Consider the following 19,222-nt stretch of genomic DNA (forward strand, 5'->3'; position numbering starts at 1 on the left):
CAGCCATTCGGATGCCCGTCGAACAAACACTATCTGATTCCTTGCGCCGCGCGTTCAGCCCCACCGTGTCCTCACCTAAAGAGTGTATCTTACACCGTGCTCAAAACCATAACGCACGTGCAAAAAAAAAAGAAATTATGACGTTAAGGAATTTTATTGTTAAACTCGAGTGCACAATCGGCTGTCGGGAATGGATTTTTGCTCTTGTTTTTAAAAACTGCGAAGGTGCGACGAGGTCTCATAAAGGAGACGGTAAGCTGGTTGTAGTATTTCAATTTTTTCATTTAAGCCACTCGCCACACTAACTAGATGGCGCCACGAACCGCCACAGCAATACCCGTAGCCAGGTGGCGATGAAGGTCCAACATCCAACATGGCGATGAAGATGAAGGTCGCAGATCTTAAACAGGAGCTTAAAGCCAGGGGACTTTCAGCGGTTGGTTCTAAAAACGAGCTACTACAGCGACTACAAGCCGCCACAGAAGTCTCCAACGATCTGCTAACAGCTGTACAGTGGGAGGAGACATTACGGGACAGCGACGGCGAGCTGAGCGCAGATGCAGTGCTGCCGGTGGGCCTTCTACCTACCTCAACCGACGGCAAAGCTGGTGCTAGCGTGCTCAATGACTGTGAGGAAGCGTTTGTAACACCCCTAGAGACAATATCTGCCTCTGCTGGGATTCAGGACAGAACGCTTCCATCAACTTCAGAACGGGCGATGGTCGAGGTGACGCAGCGTCGACTGAATGACGAGATCCCCAAGCAGGCTTCACAACTAAATGGGCAGAAAGGTGCGACGAAAGAGGATCCTCTCATAAGCTGTGACAGGTGCGGACGGTGGGCCTACATTTCAGAGACTGAGTTTGAAACTCATGAAGAGGTTGAAGATGCTCCTTTCGTTTGCAGAACATGCAAGGCCTTAGATGAGATACACAAGTCACACAGGACAAGGATGGATGCGCTGGCAGACAGTGTGAACGGGATTATCCAGAGGTTAGAGGATGCAACTCCTCAAGGTGAACAAAATGAAACAACCACAATCCGAAAACTTCAAGACCGAGTGGGCGAATCAGAACATCGCGTGGAAGAGCTTCAAAAAGCCTTGGACAGCCTTCTTGATGGGGTTAGTTTGACTACAACTGTAGTTAATTGTGAAAAGAACAGTGAACATGACACCGGAGACAATAGAAGAAAGGAGGATCAGGAGGACCTTGCATTTTTGACACAGTACACAGACTTGTTGTTGCTCAGGAGGGATGGAAAACAGCAGGACATAGTGAACAGGACACGTTCAGAAACAGTGGATGACTGCAGTCAGACTTTCTGCAAACTAAGTGCAGAAAACGTCACAACTTCGGAACAAGGAGAATCAGAGGAAGTGCAGGTTAACACATGCTCGCACACTAAAAGCAGGCCGCCGACAAAGGGAACGACAAATGCTGGAAAAGTGAAGGAGAGACCTCCTCGCGGAGTTAAACGACAAGTCCTGCTTGTGGGGGACAGCAATGTGGAGAGAATTGCCCAAGCTTTTATCGAAAAGATGGACGATAAGCGAAGCGTTGAGGTGTTGCTTAACAGAAAGGCGACAACTGAGGATGCCCATAGCATGATTGCCGGATACGAACGCCAGGCGCGGATGGTCTCCCGCATGTATATTTTGCACGTTGGCCTGAATGACATACTGCGAGGATATCAGCCTGACCATGTTGTGGAAATCATCAGAAGGAAGTGGATCAGGCGTAAAGCATCCCTGGCTATCTGTTCTGTCCCAGAAGTCACCAGCAAAGGCAAGGTGGTGCAAGCGAGCGTTATGTTGCTAAACGCCAAGCTAAAAGTATTATGCAAAAAGATTCATGCTAAGTTCGTGGATCTCAGCAGGGACGTAGCTGCTAACGACGGCTTACAGAAAGACGGACTGCTCTATGGGCATAAGGTTATTAGTCTAGTAAGCCATCGCATAGCGGAGATGGCGAGCCTTTTTTTTAGACAGACGAAGGGGGAGAATGGTATGCCGATACGGGAAAACAAGGCGGAAAAGAGCAGGGAACTAGCGAGACGCAGAGAGGCAGGATGAGTCCGCAAGATCAGTCGAAGACAATGCCTCACCATCAAAGATGGCAGCATCAAGGAGTCGCACCGATGTCGTGGGCGCCTCCGGTTCCATTACACGAACAAAGGGTGCCGGATGGCACTCTCTTCCTCTCTACAACGGGCGCATTGCCAGCGCCTCCACGGCCAAGAAATCAGATGCAGGACATCGGCTCAGCAGATTGTTCCCGGGCACATGGGTACGCAGCGCCGCCACGAGCTCACTTTCTTGGCAGAGAGGGGCTTCCGCCTCCCGAAGGATTCTCGCGCCCCAGACTGATGGACCAACTGGTGTCAGTGTGTTCGCCGAAGATACCGCGACAATAAGCTGGCGGATTCCCGGGGGTTTATCACGCCGATGCTACCACAAGCGCCACCAACGCAACATACCAGGCAAATTTGTGGACCGACGCTGTCCCCAACTGCCCTGCAGGCAATGGTGACAGAGATAGTGCGTCAACAGCTGAGGGACAGGGAACAGTGGTAGGGGGCATTGGCCCACTCCGATCATAAGTGGTTGAAGGCGGGGAAAGGGCGGAGCGGGGTCATAGAGTAAGCCGCAGACGACGGAGACGCAAGCGTGAAGAACATACACCTGTTAGAGTGGGGTTCTTAAACCTCCAAGGAGCAAGGAGGGAACGGAAATGGGAGGAATAAGGAATAGTACAGCGCACTCGAGTCTGAGGACATTACCATTTTTGGCGTGGCTGAAACACACCTCCGGGACTTTGACGAACCGCCGGTGCACCAGGACTGGTGTTGGAAGGGGTGCAATCGTGAAGAGGGGCAGCGACGTGGAGGAGGTGTAGGAGCATTGCGGCGCCGCGCGGCCCCTTGGCACAGGGATCCCAGAAAGTGTCAAGACCACAACTGGCTGACAGGCGAACTGGTACAGAAGCCAGTAGCCGCTATGTGTGGTATATCTCTCTGTAGCAAGTGCGCGAGACATAGAAAACGAAACTCTCATGGACTGTGTTGCAAAGGATGTGCGGGAGGTCGGAAAAGACAAGGATGTGCTCATCATGGGTGATTTTAACGGACATATCTATGAGATTGATGGGTCGGAAGATGGCAACGTACGGCGGTTACAAAAACTAGCGGAGGAGTTGCAGTTGGAAGTGGTGAGCCTCCGGGAAATGTGCGAAGGACAATATACCTGGTGTGCTAGAGGCAGTAGAACTTGTATAGATTATTGCCTGGTGTCGCAGGGCATTGGACGTTTTCTTGTGCAGGGGCATATTGACGAGGATGGGGAGCACAGCGTTAGTAACGACCACAATCGTCTTCAGCTGGTCTACAGCAGGGCAACCTGGAAGAGGGAGAGGGAGATATCGCCAAGCTCCATGCGGCCCTATCTTACCGAGGATGCTGCAGCAAAGGTGGCGGAACTTTTTGAGAAGAGCAAAGAAAGAAATAAGGCTGGAGGCTACATAGGATACGTCAATGTGCTTAAGCGTCTTATCAAGTGGCATTCGAGAATGCGCCCCAACGGACGCAGAAGAAGGAAACGTTGGTGGGGCACTCAAGTAAAGACAGCGATTCAAGCTAGACAGGCCGCAAACAGGGAACATCGCCAGTCCCTTCGAATGGGGCATGAGCACATGGTCGTACAAAACTGGAAGCTCTATCAAACGCGGAAGCAATACGCCAAACAGATCATCCAGGAAAAAATAAGTACGGCGGACCTACGTACTGTTCTTGACATTCGCTCCAGTGGAAAAGATGCTTTGAGGAAGTTTTGGAGCTACATGGGTACACTGGAGGGTCGAGACCAATCGACTCCCGTCCTCGATGAGTGCACAGGACAAGAAGTAGAAGACCTGGGTGCACACCTGACGACGTACCTGAAAGAGATGTTTTCTCCCGAGTGCATGTCCACTGCCAGAAAAGCTGAATGGACAGCCGAGTCCCCTTTCGACGGCAGCCGGTGGGAAATCGGTGAAGTGAGTGTAGTGCGTGCACTAATCCACCTTAAGAAGAACACCTCCCAAGGCCTGGATGGTGTCCCGGCAACGGTATTCAAAGCCTTGGGAGAGGACGCCCGACAACAGCTCGCGTCTACCCTAAACGACATCCTTTGTGGCACAGAATCTATACGAGATGATTGGAGGCTCGGCAAGGTGGTCTTGATCCCGAAAAAAAAGAACGATCGCCAACATCTCCGCAGCTACAGGCCTCTGGCGGTGAAGAGCACGATATACAGAGTATTCGCATACATGCTCAAGGAGAGGATGGTTGCATGGGCAGAAGAGGCTGGGCACCTTACTGAGCTACAGGGAGGCTTTCGTCGAGGGCGTCGGCTTGAGGACAATCTGTTCACAATAACTCAGTGCATCGAGGTAGCCAAAAAGGAGGAAAGACAATTCCTGTGCTGCTTTCTGGATATTGCCAAAGCATATGACAGTGTCCCTCATTCACTGCGCATTCAGTGTTTGGAACAACTAGACCTGCCACAACAGTGTGTTTCTCTCGTCCAATCTCTTTATGAGGGCAATAAGGTGAAGGCAGAAATGAAAGGGGTAGAATCCGAAGACGTAATAGTGACTAGGGGACTCCGACAGGGGTGTCCACTCTCCCCGCTCCTCTACATGCTCTACACTCTAAGAAAAAAGCGTGCCAACTAGCACCTTTTAGGGTTCTTTCGCTTGTCCAATGGGCGGCACCCTTAAAGGTGCAGAAAAGAACCCACAAAAAGGGTTCTTTCTAATGAACCCTATTTCGGGGTTCTTTTCGGATCGTTTATTGGTTCTTCTTAATGAACCCTATTTTTGGTTCTTTTCAGAACGCTTCTGGGTTCAATTTAACGAACCCTATTTAGGGGTTCTTCTAGGATCCTTTTTTGGTTCTTCCTAATCAACCCTATTTCGGGTTCTTTCCCGAACCCTTTTTGGTGCTCTTGATGAACCCCATTTAGGGTTCTTTCTAGAACCGTTTCTGGTGCTCTTAATGAACCCTATTTCAGGTTCTTTCCAGAACCGTTTCTGGTGCTCTAAATAAACCCTATTTCAGGGTTCTTTTCGTATCCTTTATTGGTTCTTCTTATTGAACCCCATTTGGGTTCTCTCCAGAACCCTTTTTCGTGCTCTTAATGAACCTTATTTCGAGGTTCTTTACGGTTCCTTCTTTGGTTTTTCTTTATGAACCCTATTTCATGTTTTATTTGGAACCCTCCTTGGTTCTTTTAATAAATCCCGAGTTCTTTAGATTATGTTGGCGTTATTTTAGTAAACCATATTTTGTACTTCAAACCCTCTCTTATGACAAATGAGTTTTTTTTTACATTCCTAGTTAGTTTTTAGTAAATCGTATTTCGTATTTCTTGCTTTACAAGGTGCATTTTTTTCTACCAACCAAAGTGTCTTTAGATTGTTCATTAATCGCTAGCACTGGGCCTTTTCGACAGATTGACAAACATCAGTCTGGCCAGAGTCAACACACTTCATTCCTGTACGTCATTAACTAGGTGACAGACAGAACAGTAAACATCATGTCCAATCATATACTTTATTGGAGTAGCAAAAATTGATTCTTCTGTTCGCAGTAAAAAAGCTAACAAAATTCGAAACAGTTTCAAGACGAGACGGATATCACTGCCAGCAATGTGCACACAGCTTCTACTGTCGTTCTGATGTCGCTCACTGTCAGGACACCGTCCAAAAAGTTGTCAAATTCATTTTCCTGGAGATGGATGAGTGGCATCAGTGTCCGGACTTCCTACAACAAGAAAGCAAGAATATGAACACATGTATTTTTCTCTGTATTATTATGCTGCGAGTTGCTCATTCGCCGCGCTTTCAGATCAATTATAATTGTATAGGTTTCACTAAGCATTTTATTTCTCGTTTAGCCTTACGCTCTAAAACATACCCGCAGATATGATTTCCTTCAAAACATTTAGTGGGTCAATCAGTGCGATCTAGAGAGCGCGACCAGCGGATGACGAAGCGTCCCCTTCGAAGCCCCCTTCGCTACAACAATGTGTAAAAGCGAAAAATGGTACGCAGCATCAAGCGTTCCCTTTCCATCCAAGAAGTAGTAAAGGAAGAAGATCGGAAGTCAATGAATTACAATATATGTGCAGTACACACGTAAAACAATGCCCAACGTGCCACCGAATTTTCTCTGCTTTTAAAAATGCCCGTGCGTCCACTCGAGGGGCCGATCAATGCAATCTACGAAGAAAACTCGGCCAATGGAGAAGCTGAAAATATGATTGACTTAAAAATGAAGTCTGTAACGTGACACTGAGCATGAAGTCAGTACGTGAACCGCCATGCTCAGTGACATCTCTCGCTTCATTCATATGTCTAAACATGCTTTGGCCTTTTTATTCGCCGAGCTCTCTTCGTGGATTGGTGTGATTGGCTTCTCGAGTGTTCTGCGGGAAGTAGATGCACAGGAATTTTAAGCATGTTTCTAGAAACGTTGGTTCTACCCATATTTAATCCTTCTTGCCCTACAGTCAGTAACAGGTTAAGAAAAAATCTACGAGCTGGAGAGGAGGAAGCGGACAGAAGCTTGTAGGGGAGAGGAGAAACCTTCTCTCCATTTCAAGCGTCCATCGGCTTTCTTCTTTTAGATTTTTCTTAACCTGTCATTGACTTTAGTCGCTTATATTTTCTCTATATTATTTTTAGAAAATAAAGCAAGGATATGTTTTATATTACTAGCTCGTATATTGAAGATATAACCCTGACAAGTTTGCATTACCATCTGTGACAATGCACTATACTCGGGGGTGACTTGGGCAACTTTTTTGGCAATGTGTAGTCGAAGTTAAAAACGCCCGCGCATCTTAAGCAATCAAGGCTATGCACACGCACCCTTCACTTCAGAAACGCCACAGAAGTTGTTTCTGAGTATAAGTTAACCCTGTCTTAAACGAATGGCCCCGATAAGCGGTCATCAGTTCGTAATGATGTAGTAAGTTAACCCAGCATATTTATGGTGGACGAAGGTAAACCTCTGCGTCGTCGCAGTCTGAAACTTGTGCTAGATTACAAAAACACCAACTAAAGTATACCTTCAAGCAGCTCTTCGAGGTTCAGAGTGACGTTCTTTTCCTTTGAGGAGCACCTGTGTAGAAGCTGTAAATGCCTCAATCTTGGCTCCCATGTCCTCCGGATGTCTTTGCCGAACGGCAGTTTAACGTCTTGTAGTAACTGAAAAATAAACAACGAATGGACAGTGTTGCTGGTTTACAAAAGTACATTTATGCGCTATGAATTTGTACACAATGATTGTTTACACACACACACACACACACACACACACACACACACACACACATATATATATATATATATATTAACTAAATGACCACTTACTGTCACTATAGTGGAGTAGGGCTTGGCGTCAATTAAAATAATTTCGATTTACGTTTTCTTTTATATTGACTAGTTAATCAATTTATAGGTCGCGCTGATCTCGAGGAAAGATATTGTGTCCAGAAAAGGCCTAGAACAACCGATTTTTTCTTTGACAAGTTTTTACTACGTCTTATAAGGCTTAGTACATAACTTGTCATTGTGCCTCATACAGAAGTAAGGCATGGCTAACATTTAAAATAAAATATATGTACATATTTGTACAATAACAAGTTCAAATATCAACTTGCCGTTGTGCTCATACACAAGAAAAGCATGGAAAACATTTAAAATAAAATATTTGTACGTTAAAACGGGTAGTAAGAAACTTTTGAAGCCCTGATGATCTGTAAAAATCTCGAAACTTTAAGACTAAATATAAAGAAGATAATATTGAGTTACCATTCCGGGAATCGTCATTGCCGGAAATTCCTCAAGGACTGTGAGGGCTCCAGCATCGCTGAGGATCCATTCTTGGCAAGACTGAAACGTCCGCATCATGCGGTCTTGTATGAAGTCGACGTTCAGGGGCGCTTTAGTTATCTCTTCGTTCATGAGCAAAACATGACGGCGAGCACTCACGGCGTCTTCACATTTGTGAGTATCAACGAATCCCTAAAACAAAAACAATTTGTTACGTTGATGCGCCGTTTACGCATGTAAGCTATTTACATAATGGTTGCAGCACTGAATATAGGACCAAATATAACAGTTATTTTTATCAAACATACATCCACATTTGTGCAAACACAAAATGCACAAAAAGTTCGCGCCTGTCGATTTCCGCACAACACTCCGAGAGCCAATTGTTGCAACCTGCGAAGTCCTCTCAGCGAATGACGACGCGGAACATACGTTTAGACCAAGAAATGCAATCTGCGCTGTTACATTAAGCAAAGCACGCGGGACGTTTTGCATTCCCTGATGTCGCAGACAGCATCTTTGGGTCTAACCAAATGTTCGGCATCCTAATTAGTTGAGCGGTGCCGTAAATTGCAGTGATTGGCTCTCAGAGTGCCATGTCCCTGGCCGGTCAAAAAACAAAAACGTTTACAGCACCTATTCGCTCACGTTTATTGGGGCCATAAATACGGATACATTAGCTAATTAAAGCCCGGTAACATACGTTGTTACATTTACGAAGAGATATCATTGCTCATTTCATTCGCGCTGTAAATTCGAAGTTCTGTTCTTGAGATCTTTCTGGCGGAAAGCTTGAACTCAGCATTTTGTCATATTATATATAGTCAGTATTGTAGTAATGAAATCAATGTTCGCTTCAAAAACGTTTTTTTCTTGTGTAGTTCAACATACAAGACTGTAAAATAATGTTTTTTTTTTTGCAACGTGCTTGTTTGGACAACTCCAAGTTAAAATAGCATAAAAACAAATTTCAAACGACAAGTAGCTTAATTAATAAGAAGCCGCCCCCTGTCCTACTTATTCTGCCTATGCATCAAACAATTTCCGGCCATTTTGAGCACTACTGTACTTATAGCAATTTTCAAGATAAATTATAAATATTGCCTGATTAGAAGAGGTTTTACCTTGAAATGATGAACAGGCCGATTGCAGTTCGTTTTCAAAAAGCCACCAGCAGACGTCTCCAATCGTCCATGTGCTCATGTCCGCTGACATGTTGCAAGTGATGGCTAAGAGGAAAGGGAGGAAGGTACTTCCTTCTAGAGCTTCAAACCCAAAGGGAGAGGAGGTCAAACATTGTTCCGATCCGCCACTCGTACGAGCGAGTGTGGCACTCCCTCGAGCAACGAAACTAGATCCTACCGAAGAAAGGGTAAAAGCACAGGCGAGCTGGTGAAGAACTTCCATCGTAAACCGGAGACACGGAAAAATAAAAAAACGGACAAAACAGCAACAACTAGATCCTGTTGTCTCCAGTGACCTTCAGCGACCCATTCCTGTTCACCGCTAAGCTGACAGCGCGGTGGAAGCTACGTGCTTGCCGGACCAATTAGTCGCCTGGTTTTTATCACCTGACACCTTTCTCTGCGGTTGTGATCACATGGTGCAAGGCAGAAGGTTCACTGGTCAAACGAGCATGACGTTCCCAACGAACTGTCAGCCTAGTGGTGAGCAGATTAGCCCCCGAAGCGTCGCTTTTGAACACATTACGGCTTATCTTCTGGGGTGCCGTTGAGCTGACTGAACCATGGTTCGCTGGCGAAGATAATATGCAGATGTCATCGCTTTTCCGTCCTTGTCTGCCAGGAAACACGGCGATCACGTCACCAAGCATGTCCGTCAGCCGCCGGTAAAATTGTTGGCAGTTCACTCTCTTGCCAAAAATAAACACAAAATAAACAAGAGCGAAATTCTCGATTCGGCGTGACACCTTCCGGCAACGGAAACAATCAACACACTGTGTTGAGCAACGCGTGTTGGCCTATTTGGTGGCTGAGCGACTTTTGTGCCGGCAGTACGACAACGCACCTAGATTCGATGATTCAGTGTCCGGTCAGTGACGTGTTTTTTATAGGAATTTATCAAAATAGAGGGCTTGGAAACAAGATTGAATGATAATCGAGCCTATTTTGGAACTCGAAGGAGAAGTGATAATAAATCAATCAGAGAGAGCGAATTGATGTAGCTGACAAAGAATTTTTCTTCCAATCGGAGCCACCTCCGAACCGTCGATTGCCATTTCTGAACAAATATTCGCTCAGTTAAGCGCCACGTCACGGAAATGCTGGGCGTGCAGGCGGCGCTTATCCCTTTTACACTAGAAATGGGAATCGAGAACATAGAACCAACCCAAAAACCGGAAAAATGGCCCCAGACAAAATTTTTCGAATAGAAAACTCGGACAAAATGGTTCAAATAAATTTTTTTCGTATTTTTTCTCGCTCCTTATTTTTATTAGCTTTAATTGGTACAATCCCAACATATAAAAAGATCAATATTCGTATAATGCAATACATTTTTTTGTGAAATAAACATTTCATTACACAAAGAAACTAGTTGTAAATGTGTGCTACGTTTGGCTTCACTCAAAACGTCTTCTTGTAGCTCTTTTCAACAGAGCTAGAAGAGGGAACTCCTTTAAAGTAAAACATCAAGTTCACAAAATGTAACTGTACGGCATCAATTTAAAGCTTCGAGCGGGAGATCGGAAAGAGTCGTATCAAACAGTAAAATAGATTGTTGGGCTAGTTGGTTGATCGGCATAATGAAAAAGAATGCAAAATAAACGATACAAAGTCGAAGAAAAACACGCACGAGACAGGTGCCTGCCCTGTGTGTGTGTTTTTCCAACATTGTCGCGTCTATATTGAGCTTCTTTTTTTTTATAGTCTCTACAAAAGTTGCATTATAAGAGCATTGAATGTACTTAACAGAACTTCAGAGTAGCACCTTATTAAAAGATGAGTGTCTAAAAATCACTTGGGACCATTCTCTCCGGGATTGCACTTGGGACCATTTTGTCCGGGGCCGTTTCGTCCAGGGCCATTTCGTCCGAGGCCATTTGTTCTGCATCCTATCATGCCATATTGCTCGCGAAAACTACGAGAACAGCAACGACCACGTTTCTGTGTTGTTGTTTTTTCCTCATGCCATCCCATTCTCCTAACTCTTGGTGGGCGACCTCAAAGTAGCGAGCGGGGTTCAACGGCGGACGGAGCACTCATTTCTTACACTGCACATAAATTTGAACGCACAGCATATCGAAGTTTAGTTTTGCTTCACTCAAAACGCACTTATAGAATATGCCTATGGGATTATTTCGGGGTATCCTTCTAGACATAACTGCTCCTTGAAATCGAAAAACCACCATTTACAGACTGATTTATTTTTGAAGATAAAGATGACTGCAACACATCACTTGAACCTTCCGCGCAGCAGGATTTTTGATGCCCCCCGCGGATGGGTCCCAACTCTATTTGTGCGGCTCGACGCGTGCCGCGAAACAATCAGAGGCGCCGTATTGGGAGACGGGTGGTGTCATGACTCATGACCACAAGCTAGGACAACTGCATTCTATACTAAAACAAAAAAACCAAAAAACGTTCCTCTGTTCTATTTTTTTTTCATTCACACGCGCAGTTATACGTATATTGTTTAAACACGAAAGCAAGTTAAAAAATAGCTTTTGTTACAAAAAAAAACACGACGCCGCTTAATCACCGTATCACTCATTCATCGCAATATGCACTTTTTTGTGTGTGTTGCTCATTCATCGAAGTTTTGCACCTTTGAAAATTTGTATGCATTTTTTGGGGGTTGGGGGAAATAAACTACACAATCGATTTCCGGAGGTACAGATTTCTTCAAATAAACTTTAATTCAATGACCCGTTTGGTTTATACAAATGAGTACCTAAGAGTAGCTTTATACTAACATTTCTTACTAAATAAAACACGGCGAGCAGTTACGCTTGCAAACGAACGCCAGTGTTCAAACCGCTGAAGCAGGTGGCCCGGGAGTCAAAGGCATCGAAGCCTGTTTCATCTGTGATCCGAGGCGAAGATTATCTCGGTGTGGTAAACAACACAACGCGACTTGGTAAATAACTACGACATTCCACCTCTCTAAGCTTTCAAGGACTTGACAGCTCGCACGGGCAGCTTTGTTTCCACAGAATGGCGCACCCAATTTCTCGCGTGCAAAGCCTTTCGAGCCTGGTCATTGTGTCCCTCTATCCGGTAGAAGACTTAAGTGACCTCCTTTTTCCAAAGATCGCTTTATCTCTTTCCTGGCTGCAACAAGAACCCTTTTCGCTCTCTCCAGGCCGGAAACTAGCTCTGCATTTCTTTTTTTACTTTGCGAGGGGTTCTTTTGGTTGAGAAAGCACGCTTCTAAAGGATCTTCCCCGAAATCGGTTCTTGTTTAGCGAAAAGAACCCTTTTTTGCTCATTTGGCTCCTTTTTTTCTGAGAGTGCACTGCGGAGGCTACTGTGCGACACCTAGGCTTCAACGCAAAAAAATCTGCGCTTGTACAGTTCTTAGGGGTCGAAGACACGCTTTGCTGCACACTTATGTTGGGTGACGAGGTGGTGCCACTTGAGGACTCGTACAAATATTTGGGTGTCATCCTTGCCAATACGCCGGAATACCTTCGAGATCATTACGCTCATCTTCGCCAGTCAGCAGGGCGAGGGGCCAACGTTTTCCGAAAAAGAAGTCTCTGGAGCTGCAATAGGTTCCTAGTTACACGGGAAGTGTGGAAGGCAGTAATGGTTCCAGGCTTGACTTTCGCGAATGCTGTAGTGTGCGTCCCTGGTGAATTACGAGAATTTCTGGAGCGACGACAACGAGCAGTGGGACGACAGGCTCTGGCCTGCCACGGAAATGTGGCTAACGAAGCCGTCCAGGGAGACCTAGGATGGTCTAGCTTCGAAGCCACGGACGCCACCAGCAAGATAAGTAATGATACACGACTCCGCCAAATGGATCGAAACCGATGGGCCAAAAAACTTTTTGTACACACTCACATGACTGGGACAAGAACAAGGTGGCAGAAGCGCCTTTTATCAACTCAAAAAAAAAGTATGGCTTCTTTGCAGAACCCTTAGAGGTAGTGACGGGCGAGAGGTTGGAGTCGAAAGTGAGAAGCAGAGTACGTGAGAGGGAGGTATTCCTGTGGTTTGAAGCCGCTCAAGCGAAGCCAACGCTGCTGGTGTACAGTAAAAACAAGCAACTGATCGCGGCTGAAGCCCTGCTCTATGACAACAGCTTGGGCAGCCGCCTTCTGTTCGAGGCGCCAGCGGGCGACTCTGGTATACCGGGAGCGGTTTGACCCCAAGGTGGTTTCCACGATGTGCCGCGCGTACACAGAAGAACCTGAGACAGTTGAACACCTAGTGCTCTACTGTGAGTGCCTGCTGCCAACCTTACTGGTAGATCGCCGGCTTCACTCAGAGACGATGCTAGCATATGCACTGGGTTTTGAAACGACGGCTGACTCAGACAGCCCCTACACGGGCGAAGCAGACGACCCTTCACAAGACAGGCATGACATTTCTACCATGCAGTGCGTGCGAAGGACGAAAGCGCGTCTGGAACACTGGTGGAAGAAAATTTAGAACAGATAGCTTATAGTGCTTTTGGCTAGGGCACGAAGACTCTTCGAGCTCGCCCGGTATAAAGGGAAAAGCCGCATCATCATCATCATCATCATCATCATCATCATCATCATCGGCCCGTGCCCCCGGGTTGTTTCCCCCTGAATAAAGAGTACGTGTTCGGACACTGACGCCGATCGACGTCTCCTCTCTTCCGGGCGTTCCCGCCCTTGGGCCCCGCCGGCGCTCGCCTCATCACTACGGCATGTAAGACCTCGTTTCTTCCGCAGGCCCACGTAGGCCCTGCGCTTCCTTTTATTTTCACGGGTGACCGCTTTTAATGCAACATTTTGGCGGCGAGTAATTATTACATTTTTGGCGACTAAGGATGGGATAATTATTTTCTTCCGCATTTTGAACCTTCGCGCCCTTGTCCGCTGTTTCCAAGATGGCGGCTGCGCAGGGTCGCGTTCCCACCGACTTTCTTCCCACGCCCGGCGAACCGTCAATGCCGTGGCTGACGTGGAAGCGAGGTTTGTTGAATCACCTCGAGGCGATCGACGCCGAAGATTTCCCGCCGAAGCGGAAGTGGGCGATTTTGTTGACTTTTTTGGGAGAGGAAGGAAATCGCGTCGTTGATGCGTTCAACCTAGCAGGTCCAGCCGTCAACGCGGCACAAGATGACTTCCAGAGTTTGTTGTCCACTTTGGACACCCACTTCGCTTCCGCTCAAAATATCGTAGTTGAGCGTAGGAAGTTCGTCACGAGTGTACAGGGTCCAGGAGAGACCGTCCTCGAGTATCTTGGGGCGCTTGGGCGCCTAGCCTCGTTTTGCGACTACGGAGAGTCCTTAGCGAGCCGCGTCGCGGAAATGTCTATTTCGGGGATCCGTAACACGGAAGTCCAAGATCGTCTAATCAGAGAGTCCGGCGGAGCTAACGCACCGAGCCTCGAGCGTGCTGTCCAGTTAGCGCAGCAGTTCGAGCGGACGTCTCGTGATTGTGATCTCTTCCGGCACTTGTCGTTAGACTCGAGTCCGAACACGCCGCACGTGGTCGATCGGATTCAAGATGGACGCGGTCGCGACCGGGATGGTCAACATGGCGGGCAGTCACCCCGACGCCGCGGGCCTTCCCCCCCGAGGCGTGAGCGCCCTCCCCCTTCTCCGTCGACACGCGAGTCCTCTTACTGTTCTCCTCCGAGGCGCGAGCCTCCCCCTCCTCCGTCGGTCCCCCTCCTCCGTCGGGATGCGAGCGGCCCTTTCCTCCTGTCCCGCCGCGTCGAGAGCGCCGGCGATCGCGAGTTCTCTCTCACCCATTCGGTGCGCGCCCACGTGATCCTCCCCCAGGGGCGCGTCTTCTTGTTCGCGAGGGCGGATGTTTTTTCTGTGGTAGACGAAGCCACCCCCGAGATGAGTGCCCAGCATCCGGAGCCACGTGCTTCTCGTGTGGCCGTGTGGGACACTTCGCAAATGTGTGTCGAAGCCGTCCGAGGGGCGACCGGGATCGACGTCAACTGGCCCTTCCTTTTGGGCGGCGGGCTTCTGCCCGCGGCTACTACGAGCGTCGTCAAGCTGGTCCGACAGGCACCTCCGTGCAAGGCGTCGTCACGTTCTCGGATGACGAAGACGACGAATTGCGGCCCAGCGTCTACACAGTGGGGTCGCCCGGAGATCGTCAGGAGCAACGACCTGGTCCCCAGCGCCGGAGCTTCACGGCCGATGTAGAGGTGAACGGTTTCCCTCTCTCCATACTCATCGACACCGGTGCTGAGGTCCCCCTTCTCGCATCAATCGGAGCGACCGCATCAAGTTATCGAACCCGCCGCGCACTTTGGTCCACTACCTGAAAGGTTCGATTCCAGTTTCGGGCTGCTTCCACGCGAACGTCGTGTTCAAGGATCGCTTCGCGACCATCCTTTTCTACGTTGTACGCAACGGCCGTTCCCTACTTGGAGTTGACGCGGTGCATGACCTTAAGATGATCTTGTCTGGCGTACTGTTAAAGTGCTTTCACATCGACGCAGCTGCTCCCGGTACAGCCGTCCCGGGACATTTAACCGAGGCTGAGGTCCCGCAGCCATCGTCCACGTCGGACTCCAGTCCGTTAACCCACTTTTCTGGTGTCTTCGGAACTTTGTCGTCGGCTGTCCCCACAGCCCAAGGTCCGTCGACCTCTTCCAGTGGCCGCTCCCCATCGTCGGTGAGCGATTGTTCTAAGCTTCCTCCCGGTTTCGAGGAGTTCGGAGAACCTTTTTCGTCCGAGTTGGGTCTGGTCGTAAACCAGACACACACCATCACGGTCCGTCGTCATGTTCCACCCGTTCAGACGAAGCTCCGTCGTTTACCGTTCACGCTGCGCGAGTCCGTAACGGCCGAGATCCAGAAACTCGAACGAGTTTCTGGATCTACACGTCCTGACGTTTTTGAGACCTGTCTGTTTTTTATGTTACTTCTGCTCTTCTAAAAAAAACCCAGTCTCAGGGTAAACGACGAAATGGTTGACTTCCACCAGCTAGCCTGTACTTTGACTCTTTTCGCGTCAGCGCCTCCGAGTGGGTCTCGCCGATCGTGGTCGTAAAGAAGAAAGACGGCGGTATCACCATGTGCGTTGAGCTTCGGGCTCCCAACAGCGCGGTCGTGATAGACTCTTTCCCACTACCGCATATCGACGAGCTCCTAAACTCGCTCAAAGGAGCATCTTGCTTTTCCAAACTCGACCTAACGTCGGCCTACCATCAAGTGCGACTCGGCCCCAAGAGTCGAGACCTCACAGCGTTTATCACGCATGAGGATTTATTTCGCTTCAAGCGAGTCTGCTTCGGCCTGGCCTCCGCGCCAGCCGCGTTTCAACAAGTAATGTCAAAGATCCTCAAGGATTACGCATCAGCCGTTGGACAGCCCGTCTATTCAACTACAACTTCATCATGGAGTACCGCAAAGGAGCCGACAACACCATCGCAGACGCACTGTCCCGTCTGCCCGTCAAGGACACCGAAAACGGCACCAAGTTTCCTGAAGAAGTGGTTTCTATTGTCTGCGCTTCACTAAACCAGCGCGACTTCCAAGATGCGACAGCTCGTGACCCCATTCTACCGAAAGTCATGGAGTACATCTCGTCAACGTGGCCAGCTGAAGACAAGCTGCCTCCAGGGTTCAAGCCCTACTTCGCAGTCCCAGAACAGCTGTCACAGGTGGACAGACTGCTGTTTAATGCCGAAAAGATCGTCGTGCCGACCAGCCTACGTGACCAGGTCATCAAGATAGCGCACGAAACACATCAAGGGATCACAAGAACCACAGGCCTCATCAAAGAACTCTACTGGTGGCCTCAAGTATCTCTCCACATCAAGCAATATGTCCAACATTGCATCATCTGTCAGTCTACGGACAAACCTGCGAAGACATTCCGAGCACCCTTACAGCCAGTCGATTTTCAATCTCGTCCTTGGACGAAGTTAGGTATGGACATTGTTGGTCCGTTCGAACGCGCAACGAAGGTTTCTTTCTAATGCTTGTGGGCTACCACAGCAAGTGGCCAGAGGTCATGAGTGTCCACAACGTCACGACTGCGTCTGTGATAGACTTTCTGAAGTCTGTTTTCGCACGAGAGGGGTTGCCGGAAGAAATAGTCACCGACAACGGCCCCCAGTTCATCTCCAAGGAATTTACAGAATTCCTCAAGAGTCAGGGTATTCGTCATCTCAGGGCATCCCTGTACTATCCCCAAGCGAATGGACAGGTGGAACGCTTCAACCGCGTCCTGAAGTCCACCATTCAGTTGGCTGTCGTACAACAACGCAACCTCCTACAGCCTCACGGAGTAGTTGGGAGCATACCTCGGCAAACCTCACTCATGAGGGCCCTCACTCACCCTCACTCACCCTCATCTTCACAGGTGAGGTGAGGGTGAGTGAGTTTCTGAACCAGAAAAATTCATGAGTGTGAGGGTGAGTGAGGGCCGTGAGGGCGGTGAGGGCCGTGAGGGCTGTGAGGGCGGTGAGGGCCGTGAGGGCGGTGAGGGCCGTGAGGGCCGTGAGGGCGGTGAGGGCGGTGAGGGCCGTGAGGGCCGTGAGGGCGGTGAGGGCCGTGAGGGCGGTGAGGGCGGTGAGGCCCGTGAGGGCCATGCAACTCGGAGCAATTCGAATGCGTTTGAAGCGGCTGCATCCAATCAGGGACGCAAAATTTTCACGTGATACCTCGTGCCGGTGATGATGACACCGAAAGACTTGGTTCTGGTTTGAAATCGATCGTTTTTTTTGGAAATAAACTGTTTCAGAAAGGTGCATTAGTATTCTTAACGAGATTTAAATGCATAAAAACACGTTTATAACGCGTAATTGTGTCTAAATAGTGCAAGAAAAATAAAATTTTATGATGACGATGGCAAATTGCAGCAATTGGTTGCTGCGTGTGATCGCGGGCGGCCCGTGTTGCTGGTGTTGCGACGTAAAGTTTCTGGGCGAAATTGCCCCATCTGAAGCTGGCCTGAGTGGCGTGAGGGCCATCAGTGCGTGAGGGGCGTGAGGGGTGTGAGGGCCGCAAGGGCGGTGAGGCGCGTGAGGGCGGTGAGTGGCGTGAGGGCCGTGAGGGCGGTGAGTGGCGTGAGGGCTATGAGTGCGTGAGTGCGTGAGGGCGGTGAGGGCGGTGAGGGCGGTGAGGGCCACGAGGTCCGTGAGGGCGGTGAGGGCCGTGAGGGCGGTGACTGGCGTGAGGGCCATGAGTGAGTGAGGGGCGTGAGGGCCGTGAGGGCGGTGAGGAGCGTGAGGGCGGTGAGTGCGTGAGGGCCGTGAGGTTCAGTGAGGGTGAGTGAAGGGCTGAAGGTGAGTGTGACTGTGAGGGTGAGGGTGAGTGAGGGGCTGAAGGTGAGTGTAGCTGTGAGGATGAGGGTGAGTGAGGGGCTTAGGTAAGTGTGGCTGTGAGGGTGAGGGTGAGTGAGGGCGACCTAAAATGCCGACCTCTGGTTGGGAGTGTACCGTGCCACACGTCATGCTGCAACGGGAGAGACTCCTGTGTTTTTGTTTCACGGCAGAAACCATCGCAATCGTCTTCATCTTTCGGGGCGTCCAGTCCCCGACCCACAAGTCCCAAGGTCCATAGTCCAAGAAAGGCTTCCACAGACAATCAAGAAATACCAAGAACGCATGAAGATGTACTCGGACAGAAGGCGTGCTGTCAAGCGCCCGACATTCATTCCTGGACAGACAGTCAAGGTCAACAAACCTCGTCACAGAGGAAAGCTCCAGATGAAGTATGCTTCTCCTCAAAAGATCCAAGACCAAGTGGGTCCAGCTACATACAGGCTGGGCGATGGATCCACCTGGCATGCGTCCCAATTTGACGCATACAACTCTTCAACCTTCATCAACTAGAACATTTTGGTTCCGGAAAGATTTGTTCCCCCCGGACCCCCTTCTTCCCCTGCAGTTGTTCCGCCTGCAGTCCGGCCGGCTCCCCCAAAGCCGCCTGTTCCTGTTCTTGGTCCGGCCAGCACGGACACCAGCAATCCAGACCCCGAGGGTCCACAACCAGCCTCGAGCCCGAGTCCCGAGGCCCCTCCTCCTCTTCCTGATGGTCCCGTTCCAGCTGAATGTCCCCTTCCCGAGGGCCTGCAGAGGTCGTGGAAACTTCTCCAGACAACAGCTGGTCAGAGGCCAGCTGGTCAGCCAGCCGCACAGAAACGGCTACTGAGGGTGCTACTTCGAGCACCTTCTGTGACAGTCCAACAGTGTTGGTGCCATCACCTGTGA

General features: G+C 49.1%; 1 pseudogene; it reads left to right on the forward strand.

Annotated features, from left to right (window-relative positions):
- Positions 1-373: 373 nt before the first annotated feature.
- Positions 374-19,222, forward strand: LOC115328777 (annotated as a pseudogene).

Source organism: Ixodes scapularis, unplaced genomic scaffold (assembly GCF_016920785.2).
Source record: "Ixodes scapularis isolate PalLabHiFi unplaced genomic scaffold, ASM1692078v2 ptg001041l_1__unscaffolded, whole genome shotgun sequence".
Classification (NCBI taxonomy): domain Eukaryota; kingdom Metazoa; phylum Arthropoda; class Arachnida; order Ixodida; family Ixodidae; genus Ixodes; species Ixodes scapularis.